The sequence below is a fragment of the Lepidochelys olivacea genome (genome assembly GCF_965140295.1).
Source record: "Lepidochelys olivacea isolate rLepOli2 genome assembly, chromosome: 6".
Classification (NCBI taxonomy): Eukaryota; Metazoa; Chordata; order Testudines; family Cheloniidae; genus Lepidochelys; species Lepidochelys olivacea.
The window spans coordinates 125,866,570-125,879,132 of record NC_140416.1 but is presented as its reverse complement, the minus strand read 5'-3'; the positions used below and the strand labels follow the sequence as shown (position 1 = coordinate 125,879,132).

The following is a 12,563-nucleotide window of genomic DNA, read 5'->3' as shown; positions in this document are numbered from 1 at the left end:
GGGGGGAAGGATAGCTTAGTGGTTTGAGCACTGGCCTGCTTAAACCCAGGGTTGTGAGTTCAATCCTTGAGGGGGGCATTTAGGGATCTGGGGCAAAAATTGGGGATTGGTCCTGCTTTGAGCAGGGGGTTGGACTAGATGATCTCCTGAGGTCCCTTCCAACCCTGATATGCTATGATTCAGGGACCCTGATCCACTGGAGATAGGAAGGGAAAGGACCTCTTGCTTCTCCCACAGTGCCCCCCCCATTTGTCAGTCAAAGAAGCACCTGAGGAGGGGGAACGTCTTGCTAGGTGTTGAGTGCCTATGAGCTCAGCCAGAGGTGAAAGTAAGCCGGTCCGGTCCGGTACTCTGTGCCGGACCAGACCGGCTTCCCCGGTGATTTAAAGGGCCCGGTGCTCCTGCCACTGCGGGGAGCCCGCGGCCCTTTAAAGCACCGCCCAAGCCCTGCTGCTCGAGCCCCAGGGTAGCAGTGGCAGGGCTCTCGTGCTAATTTAAAGGGCCCGGAGCTCCGCGGCAGCCGGAGCCCCAGACCCTTTAATTTGCCCCTGAGCTCTCAGTCGCCCCTGCAGCTGATAGCTCCAGGGTGATTTAAAGGCCACGCCTCTTCTGTTTGAGGCCACGCCCCCCTCAGGACTCCGGCGTATCGGTAAGTCCTTTAAGTTACTTTCACCCCTGTGCTCAGCCCCTCACAGGACTAGAGCCCCATCTTGTTACTCTTGTCCATGAGTTGGACATGCAAAGCTTTGAAGTAGGGAGGATAATGGTCTCATGGTTAAGGCACTTGACTGGGTCTCAGGAGATCTGGGTCAATTCCCAGATCTGTGTGACCTTAGGCAAGTCACTTAGGGCCAACTTTTCCAAGGGTTTTGATGAAGATAGGCACCTAGTGGGGTTTTCAAAAAGCTGAGGTGCCAAACTCTAACTGAGCTCATTGCTTTTGAAAATCCCACTGGGCACCTACCTGCAACTTTGGGCTTCTAAAATCATTTGAAAATCTACCCTTTATTCTCTCTGTGCCTCAGCCCCCTTCTGTAAAAGGGGGATAGTAGTACTTTAACGGTCTGCCTTATCTATTTAGATTGTCAAGTCTCTGGGGCAGAGACTGTCTCTTACTACACACATTGTAAGACTGGACTGTGGAACTCATTGCCACTGGAAGGTGTTGAGGCCAAGAACTCAGCAAGGTTATAAAATGGATTGGCCATCTGCATGACTGACAAGAATATCCAGCGTTATTAGAACTAATGATGGCAAATGATATGGAAGGGATATTAAACCTCAAGTTTCCAGGCTTCAACTAATCTTTAACTATTAGGGACTGAGACCTAACATGGGGGACAGATTAATCTACATCATCTTACTGCAGGGCTCTTACATCTTCCTCTGAAACACCTGGTACTGGTCCTATCAGAGACAGACCTTAAATCTGATGGTAATTCTTTCCCTTGTTCCTATATCCTATGCATCTATACAGAGCCTAGCAAAACGGGGTGCTAATCTCAGCTAGGGCCTCTAATACAACTGCAACACAAACAGTAATATTGGTTTATGGAGAGAAAACAGCATAAGGATTACCTCCATTTGGCATCAGCAGCAAAAAGACCTCTCTGAAAGGTTGACTATTACTTTCCTTTTGAAATAATAAATACAATTTTATATTATTCTCAGTCATATTATGTATCGGCATTCAAAAAATTAGACTTTCAAAAAACATGTTTTCAGGCTTAAAGTAATTACATGCTCATCACAGAAGAGAACTTGAACAAGGTCCCAGTCGGGAATATCATCTGAAAAGAAGCATATTCCAGTGACAGCAAGCAGCTAATTCATTCCTCCACTATAGATTTTATTCCTTAAATGACTAAAAGATATATTTTTCCAGACTATGCCATTTGGACAGCGTCCATGTTTCCATAGGTTTCTTTTCACCTGAATAGCACTTTAAAAATCTAAGCACTTTGAGGTCTAAAGAACACAGCAGGCAGTTGAATAATTAAAAGCAAAGACACATGAAAACGCTACCATAAGTTATGTCTGCTAGTCAGGTTTGCGCTCTCATCCAAAGGCCAGTTACTATCTATGGCATGATAGTTATTTAAGGCTGTCAAAAAATCCCACTGGAATTTTCCGATTCAAAGAAAATACAGGGAAATCAAATGTAAAAAAAAATATTGCTCATTATAGTTCCACATTTAACATGTGCCATAGAATCATAGGAGATTGGGGTTGGAAGAGACCTCAGGAGGTCATCTAGTCCAACCCCCTGCTCAAAGCAGGACCAACCCCAACTAAATCATCCCAGCCAGGGCTTTGTCAAGCCAGGCCTTAAAAACCTCTAAGGATGGAGGTTCCACCACCTCCCTAGGGAACCCATTGCACCCTCATAGTGAAATAGTGTTTCCTAATATCCAGCCAAGACCTCCCCCACTGCAACTTGAGACCATTGATCCTTGTTCTGTCACCTGCCACCACTGAGAACAGCCGAGCTCCATCCTCTTTGGAACCCCCCCCCCCAGGTATTTGAAGGCTGCTGTCAAATCCCCCCTCACTCTTCTCTTCTGCAGACTAAACAAGCCCAGTGCCCTCAACCTCTCCACTCCACGTTAAAGCCTGTCTAAAAATTTCAAGTTATAAACCCTGATTCTAAAACGGTTTAGTTTAAACTAGAGATCAGCTCAGCATTTGGGTAAAATATCCCCAACCTGTGGTCAAACCCCCACTCAAAATTCAAACAATTTCTGAAGATTCTCAAAACAGGTTTGCTTAATGCAGTTTCTTCAGTGTTTTCCATTTTGATCTGTATATGCCCCTGCTTTGCCTGGTCTCTGCACCATTCGCTATTTTACATGCAACCCTGCCATCCCCCCTCTTATTCATCTCCTTTCTAGACTAAACAGTCCCAGGTTTTTCACTCCCTCCACTTCCATGAAACTACATCAGTTGGCAGCAGCTGAGGATCTAACTAAAAAAACCTGATTTGTGCATTCGCATGCATGAACACACCCGGTTTATTTTTCCTTTTTTAGAATTAAAGAGTATTGGACACAATGATTTAAAAATATTGAGGAGCTCTACTAACTAAAATGCAATGCCCCCTTGAAAAAAGTTCTGCCCAAGAGCTGCACACAGGCTAAACCTCTACGACGCTGCAGAAGACATAGACAATGCATATTAAAACCATTTTTGAAAGGTTTCCAATGGAATGCCGCTGGCCAAAATGGAGCCAGCCAGCAAGCCTCCATGGCTGCTTTCAAAGCTTTGCTTTGGTTTAGGATTGTTTTAGATAAAGATCTAGATCTCAATGTCAGCCTTAAAGAAAAGGAGGACTTGTGGCACCTTCGAGACTAACACATTTATTTGAGCATAAGCTTTCGTGAGCTACAGCTCACTTCATCGGATGCATTCAGTGGAAAATACAGTGGGGAGACTTATATACACAGAGAACATGAAACAATGGGTGTTACCATACAGACTGTAACCATAGTGATCACTTATGGTGAGCTATTACCAGCAGGAGAGCGGGATGGGGGAGGGGAACACACCTTTTGTAGTGATCATCAAGGTGGGCCATTCCCAGCAGTTGACGAGAACGTTTGAGGAACAGTGGGGGGGTGGGGGGGAATAAACATGGGGAAATAGTTTTACTTCGTGTAATGACCCATCCACTCCCAGTCTCTATTCAAGCCTAAGTTAATTGTATCCAGTTTGCAAATTAATTCCAATTCAGCAGTCTCTCGCTGGAGTCTGTTTTTGAAGTTTTTTTGTTTTTCCACTGAATGCATCCGATGAAGTGAGCTGTAGCTCATGAAAGCTTATGCTCTAATAAATTTGTTAGTCTCTAAGGTGCCACAAGTCCTCCTTTTCTTTTTGTGAATACAGACTAACACGGCTGCTACTCTGAAATCAGCCTTAAAGGAGTAATATCAGATTACTCAGCATGAAATACTCAGTGAAGTGTCAAGTGTTTGTTACATTTCTGAGCTCTGGGCTTCACTTCCAATATAGGCAAAGCTTTAAACGGAGTGACAATCTGCCCTCCAGTAGCTTTTTTTTTTTAAGTCTTTAATACTACCAACATTGATGATCATAAAGATTAATAATTACAAAACTGCAAGCAGCAAAAATAAAAACTTTGGTACATATTTGCATAACTGGGTGCCTAAAAAAGGTTCCTGAAACCATATTTAATAACCTCAGGTGGCTCAACTTTCAGAAGTGCTGAGAACCTACAGATTCATTAACTTTCATGGGATTTGTGGATACCCAGCTCTTCTGAAAATCAGTCCCCTTTTTATTTAAGGGAACTAAATATGAATGTAGAAGCCTAACTTTAGGCAGCCACATTTTTAAAATGTTTGTCTTTGCATATGATACATTTTGTAAAACTGAAGATCCTAGCTTTGAAAGCCGGTAGCACATTATGCAGGGGGAAGTTTATGAGGATGGAATTAGGAACTCCGCTAAGACAGAACACAACGGTAGGTTAGTCCAAGTACATCAAAGAATTTAAAGCAAAAAGGAGTGTTACTAAACAGGGACAACTGGAAGTTACTAAACAGGGACAACTGGAAGTTTCAAATAACTGCAACAATGTTTGAGTGGCAAATTATCCACTGCTGATGTACAGATGGAGATTAACGAAAGATTGGCTCTGCGAAATACATCCGTCCGTATCTACTAATAAAAAGTGTACATCATGCAGTGGGTTTGATTAACTAACTGGGCCAATGTGCCAACTGGGGCAGCATTCAGTCAATAATTTATGATTATTCATATTATAAGATATTTACCTATCACCCTCTATTTACTGAGTACTTTCTGCCCCTATATGCTATGCCTGCCCCTCTGGGCTTATCAGCAAAACTGAATTGGCAGGGGACCATACACAGATAGAATGGAAGCATATTCTGATCAGTGACTCGGTGCTGATATTCTCTGAACCAAAGAGAAAAACTAGGTCTCTACTGACACTTGTGATGATTGCCTTGGATAGATATTGCTTTAGAGGGTAAAGGTGCTTCTCTTACTAGATCACATTCTGCTAGATCAATGACACCTGAATCAAAAGCATGTTAATAAAAACATAAGAATGGCTGCACTGGGTCCAGTGCCAGATGCTCCGAGGGAATGAATAGAACAGGGCAATTTTCAAGTGATCCATCACCTGTTGTCCAGTCCCCGCTTCTGGCAGTCAAAGGTTTAGGGACACCCAGAACATGAGGTTACATCCCTGATCATCTTGGCTAATAGCCATTGATGGACCTATTCTACAGAAACCTATGTAATCATTTTTTAATCCATTTATACTTTTGGCCTTTACAACATCCTTGGCAACAAGTTCCAAAGGGTGACTGTGCATTGTGTGAAGAAGGACTTCCTTATGTTTGTTTTAAATCTACTGCCTATTAATTTCATTGCCCTTCTCTGTACCTTTTCCAATTCTGACATATCTTTTCTGAGACAGGGTGACCAGAGCTGGACACAGCATTCAAGATGTTCATGGATTTCTATAGTGATACTTTCTGTCTTATTATCTATCCCTTTCCTTGGGATTCCCAACATTCTTTTACCTTTTTTGAGAGCCTCTGCACACTGAGCAGATGTTTTCAGACAACTATCCATGACGACTCTGAGATCTCTTTCGTTAGTGATAACAGCTCATTTAGACCCCATCATTTTCTATGTACAGTTGGGATTATGTTTTCTAATGTGCATTGCTTTGCATTTATCAACATTGAATTTCATCTGCCATTTTGTTGCCCAGTCATCCAGTTTTGTGAAATCCTTCTGTAAATCTTCACGGTCTACTTGGGATCTAACTAAATTAAGTAATTTTGTAGCACTTGCAAAAAGAAAAGGAGGACTTGTGGCACCTTAGAGACTAACAAATTTATTAGAACATAAGCTTTTGTGAGCTACAGCTCACTTCATCGGATGCATACAGTGGAAAATACAGTGGGGAGATTTTATATACACAGAGAACATGAAACACTGGGTGTTACCATACACATTGTAATGACAGTGATCAGGTAAGGTGAGCTATTACCAGCAGGAGAGCGGGAGGGGGGAGGGGAACACACCTTTTGTAGTGATAATCAAGGTGGGCCATTTCCAGCAGTTGACAAGAACACTGGGGGGATAAATAAACAAGGGGAAATAGTTTTACTTTGTGTAATGACCCATCCACTCCCAGTCTTTATTCAAGCCTAAGTTAATTGTATCCAGTTTGCAAATTAATTCCAATTAATTAATTCCAAATTAATTCCAACACCTACAAGATATCTATCAAGTGTTCTTACAACTACAATACCCACCTGCGGAAGTGAAGAAACAAATTGACACCGCCAGAAGAGTACCCAGAAGTCACCTACTACAGGACAGGCCCAACAAAGAAAATAACAGAACACCACTAGCCATCATCTTCAGCCCCCAACTAAAACCTCTCCAGAGCATCATCAAGGATCTAAAACCTATCCTGAAGGACGACCCATCACTCTCACAGATCTTGGGAGACAGGCCAGTCCTTGCCTACAGACAGCCCCCCAATCTGAAGCAAATACCCACCAGCAACCACACACTACACAACAGAACCACTAACCCAAGAACCTATCCTTGCAACAAAGCTCATTGCCAACTGTGTCCACATATCTATTCAGGGGACACCATCATAGGGCCTAATCACATCAGCCACACTATCAGAGGCTCGTTCACCTGCACATCTACCAATGTGATACATGGCATCATGTGCCAGTAATGCCCCTCTGCCATGTACATTGGCCAAACTGGACAGTCTCTATGTAAAAGAATAAATGGACACAAATCAGACGTCAAGAACTATAACATTCAAAAACCAGTTGGAGAACACTTCAGTCTCTTTGGTCACTCGATTACAGACCTAAAAGTGGCAATTCTTCAACAAAAAAGCTTCAAAAACAAACTCCAAGGAGAGACTGCTGAATTGGAATTAATTTGCAAACTGGATACAATTAACTTAGGCTTGAATAAAGACTGGCAGTGGATGTGTCATTACACAAAGTAAAACTATTTTCCCTTGTTTATTTCACCCCCTACTCTCGTTACAGTCTCTAAGGTGCCACAAGTCCTCCTTTTCTTTTTGCGGATACAGACTAACACGGCTGCTACTCTGAAACCTTTGTAGCACCTGCAAACTTTGCCACCTCACCTTTACCACTTTTTCCTGGTTATTTATGAATATGTGGAACATTATTGGTCCCAGTACAGATCCCATAGGGACCCCATTATTTAACTCTCTCCATTGTGAAAACAGTCCATTTATTCCTACCCTTTGTTTCCTGTCTTAACTAGTTAGTGATCCCTGAGAGGACCTTCCCTCCTACCTCATGACTCCTTGCTTAAGAGCCTTTGGTGAGGGACCTGGTCAAAAGCTTTCTGAAAGTCCAAGTACATTATATCCACTGGATCACCCTTGTCGGTGTTTGCTGAGCCCCTCAAAGAATTCTAATAAATTGGTGAGGCATAATTTCTCTTTACAAAAGCCACATTCACTCTTTTCGAACATATCATGTTCATCTGTGTGTCTGATAATTCTGTACTTTATTAGAGTTTCAAGCAATTTGCCTGGTACTGAAATCAGGCTTACTGACCTGTAATAGCCAGGATTGCCTCTAGAGCTTTCTTAAAAAAAATCGGTGTTACATTAGCTATCCACCAGTTATTGGGTACAGAGGCTGATTTAAGGGATAGATTACAAATCACGGCTAGTAGTTCTGCGATTTCATACTTGAGTTGCCTCAGAACTCTTGGGTGAATACCAACTTGCCCTGGTGACTTATTTCTGTTTAATTTATCAATTTATTAAAAACACCTCCTCTATTGACACCTCCATCTGGGACAGTTCCTCAGATTTGTCACCTAAAAAGAATGGCTCAGGTGTGGGAATCTCCCTCACCTCCTCTGCAATGAAGATCAATGCAAAGAATTCATTTAGCTGCTCCTCAATGGCCTCGTCTTCTTTGAGTGCTCCTTAAGCACCGCAATCATCCAGTGGCCTCAGTGATTGTTTGGCAGGCTTCCTGCTTCTGATGTACTTTAAATAAAAACTGCTGTTAGTTTTTGTGTCTTCTGCTAGTTTTTAAAATTCTTTTTGTCCTGCCTAATTATACTTTTACACTTGATTTGCCAGAGTCTATGCTCCTTTCCACTGTCCTCCTTAGGATTTAACTTCCAATTTTTAAAATATGTCTTTTTGTCTCTATTTGCATTTTGGTCTTCTGACTGCCAAAAAGAGATACAGTTATGGGCCAAATTTTCAAGCAGGTTTGCACCTAAGCTTGTGTGCACTTCATCACACTCTCAAGGGGTGTGCAAATGACCTGACACAGGGGAACCTAGGTTTGCATATGCACAAGGATGTGCAACTCTGACTTGCACACCTTGGGCTGGAGGGTGGGTTGTGCAGCTAAGTCAAAGGTGCACAAAAATTCAATGACCCTTAAGCAAGAGACTGCTTGAAAATAGGAACTCTGGAGCAATCCTATCCTTAAAGTTTGTGGACGGATTGGATGGACAGAGGAATGAGGACTGTGTGACAGCTAGCTGTCAATGATAAATTTAAATCATCTGTAGATCTTCAGCAGTTTGGCTTACCCTGCTCTGGAGCATGGAAATACCTCCAGTTAAAGCATTACTTATGAATATATTTGGGCCAGATGCATTGGGTACTCCAGAACCTTTAGAAGGTTTTATTTTTTTGGAGGAGACTTCCTGGATTTACTGGGTCTGTGGTATCCTTTTATGATTTTCCGGCCCAAAAAACCCTGCAAAAGATTGTTCATTTGAGATTGGCGTGGAGCAGAGATTTGGATACACAACCATCTCCAACCCAATGGAGCACAATTCCATCTAATGTTAAAAAAAAAACAAACCAACGATAGACCTGAGACTGTGGCTTATTCACCAAAACACACTTTTCAAATATGCTGATCCCCACATAGGCTAATGGTAATGGGCCCCATAAATGCTGACCACTGTTGGGAATGTAACTCCATTAGTGCTGTATTACTCCATATGTTTTAGCTCATGTGTTAACCCTGTGGATCAAGAATTTCTCACGTGAGGTGGGTCAAAGGACCAATTTGATTTTGGATGCTAATTTGGGACCCTCCCTCTTAAATTTCATTCTTGGATATATTCCTGATACATGGAGATTACTTGGTAACAAGGCAGTATGGTCCCAACGTGCAGCTTTGGACAATAAAAAAATTGATTCTGCAAAAATGGAAAAGTCGATCCCCACCAAATATTGATGCCTGGGTTGGTGATATGGTCAACCTGACAGCTAACACATGACTGACATTCCACAGAAAGGGAATTCCCAACAAATTCAAAGCAATTTGGGCTGACTTTTTAGAGGTCTATGATTAACATAGACCCTGAAGAGTGAGATGTTGTTTCTCCTCCTCTCCCTGTATCTTAACCCTCTTTATTTACCTTGTGTATTATGATGAATCTGGTATTTTGGTGCATTTGTTCTATTTGGAAACATTAATAAAAATTATAGATAAAAAAATAAGGTGTGGGACTACAAGTCATGACCTAATGTACATCTCATGCCTAGTGTGGACCCAGTCCTGTAAGCAGACCCATCTGGGCTCACCCCTTTGCCCATGCAGAGCCCCTTTGACTTCAGTGGTACTCCACTGTGGCACCAGAATCTAGCTGCATGGATCCATTTGCAGCATCAGGCTCTATATAAGCTAAAATCCAAACCATAAACAACAGACCATGCTAGGAGATATTGTTTTTTAATCATTCACTGTAAAAATTCAGGTTAAATCAAAGCTGGCTTTGAATTGCAGAAGTGGGGAAAACAAAGATGAAAGGTTAAAAATTCCAACGATTTCCCAATTTGCTCGTCCTTTAACTTAAAAATGGAGAACCAATCGGAAACGTATCATGATTTAAACACAATATACCACAAATGAGAATCTGTGGGCCAGCTCTCAAATGGCGGGAAGGACCTTTTTATGACTGCTTTATAAACCCATAAAATTATGGAAAACAATGATAATCCCTAAAATACAGCAGTTCAGATAGGTTCCACTCGCATACCATGTTAATTTACTGTAAGTATCTGTAATTAGTTGCTTTATTTTTCTACTACACAACTAATATCATCCCCAGCCTCAGCATTCAGCTCTATTATACTGGCTACGCTTCTTATCTGGGGATTTTGGACACCTGCAGATCGTTTTCATATACTGTCACCGTATTCCTGGAAAACACCATGGCTGGCAAAGAGAAATACTTATTTTTTCAAATGAAATAATTCTGTAATGCTGTGTGGAATCAACAGAGACAGTATAAGTTAGACAAAATAGAAGGCTGCTTAATGGAGAGATTAGAAGTGAAGGAAACTTTTCTCATTTGATTCCTACCACAGAAGATAAAATGCCAGCTTAAACTATGATTCAGTTTAATTGTGTGTGACACAAGAACCTTTTGATGCCAGCTAGCAGTGGGCAGAGGGGAGCATAGAGTTTATAGGGATCCCTTGGGTCATATAGATGCACACTAAGTTTACCAAAGGGTGACATGTAAGGTCTCCAAAGCCAATAGCCCAGTGGTCATCATAATCATTCCAAAATATATGCATGGATAATGTTTAAGGAGTTATGAATCCATACTGGAAATTATGTTCTCAAAGCCTTGGAGTTAAGGCAGAGGACCAGGAAGTGATAGGTTCCTCTCAAGCAGATGCTTATCCCCCTGCCAGGGCATGTGTGCACAGGGCATTGTACGTCTCACAATGGAGGCCTGACAGCAGTAGAAAAGTTGTAAAATCTACAAGACAGGACTTTTACATGAAGATATCAACAGCAGGAAGGGTGATGCAGGTTTGTTGTAGAAAGAGGACTTTTATACAAGGAAACTCTTTCTGGTGGACACCAGGAAAACTGGCATCCTCAGAGACAGTTGGTAGTTCCAACTAAATACCGGGCCAAGCTCTTGAGCTTAGCCCACGATCACCCTAGTGGCCATGCTGGGGTGAACAGGACCAAAGACCGTTTCGGGGGGTCATTCCACTGGGAGGGAATGGGCAAGGATGTTTCTACCTATGTCCAGTCTTGTGAGGTGTGCCAAAGAGTGAGAAAACCCCAAGACCAGGTCAAAGCCCCTCTCCAGCCACTCCCCAACATTGAAGTTCCATTTCAGCGAGTAGCTGTGGATATTCTGGGTCCTTTTCCGAAAAAGACACCCAGAGGAAAGCAGTACATACTGACTTTCATGGATTTTGCTACCCGATGGCCAGAAGCAGTAGCTCTAAGCAACACCAGGGCTAAAAGTGTGTGCCAGGCACTAGCAGACATTTTTGCCTGGGTAGGTTGGCCCTCCGACATCCTCACAGATGCAGGGACTAATTTCCTGGCAGGAACTATGAAAAACCTTTGGGAAGCTCATGGGGTAAATCACTTGGTTGCCACTCCTTACCACCATCAAACAAATGGCATGGTGGAGAAGTTTAATGGAACTTTGGGGGCCATGATACGTAAATTCGTAAATGAGCACTCCAATGATTGGGACCTAGTGTTGCAGCAGTTGCTCTTTGCCTACAGAGCTGTACCACATCCCAGTTTAGGGTTTTCCCCATTTGAACTTGTATATGGCCGTGAGGTTAAGGGGCCATTGCAGTTGGTGAAGCAGCAATGGGAGGGATTTACACCTTCTCCAGGAACTAACATTCTGGACTTTGTAACCAAACTACAAAACACCCTCCGAACCTCCTTAGCCCTTGCTAGAGAAAACTTACAGGATGCTCAAAAAGAGCAAAAAGCCTGGTATGATAAACATGCTAGAGAGCATTCCTTCAAAGTAGGAGACCAGGTCATGGTCTTAAGGGCGCTCCAGGCCCATAAAATGGAAGCATCGTGGGAAGGGCCATTCACGGTCCAGGAGCGCCTGGGAGCTGTTAATTATCTCATAGCATTCCCCACCTCCAACCGAAAGCCTAAGGTGTACCATATTAATTCTCTAAAGCCCTTTTATTCCAGAGAATTAAAGGGTTGTCAGTTTACAGCCCACAGAGGAGATGACGCTGAGTGGCCCGAAGGTGTCTACTACGAAGGGAAATGTGGTGGTGGTGTGGAAGAGGTGAACCTCTCCATGACCCTTGGGCATATGCAGCGACAGCAGATCCAGGAGCTGTGCACTAGCTACGCGCCAACGTTCTCAGCCACCCCAGGCCTGACTGAACGGGCATACCACTTCATTGACACAGGTAATGCTCACCCAATTAGGGTCCACCCTTACCGGGTGTCTCCTCAAGCTAAAACTGCTATAGAACGGGAGATCCAGGATATGTTACAGATGGGTGTAATCCGCCCCTCTGAAAGTGCATGGGCATCTCCAGTGGTTCTAGTTGGAACCATGGAACCAAAGTTCCATTAAACTTCTCCACAGGAACCATGTCTAGTTGGCAGCCGGTATCAAGTGGAGTGCCCCAAGGGTCGGTCCTGGGGCCGGTTTTGTTCAATATCTTCATAAATGATCTGGAGGATGGTGTGGATTGCACTCTCAGC

At 42.9% G+C, this 12,563-nt stretch overlaps 1 protein-coding gene across 4 annotated transcripts in view; it reads right to left on the bottom strand.

The window, feature by feature from the left end:
* MDGA2 (MAM domain containing glycosylphosphatidylinositol anchor 2) overlaps positions 1-12,563 on the bottom strand; it is a 665,204-nt gene that overhangs the window by 283,464 nt on the left and 369,177 nt on the right. The window lies entirely within an intron of this gene.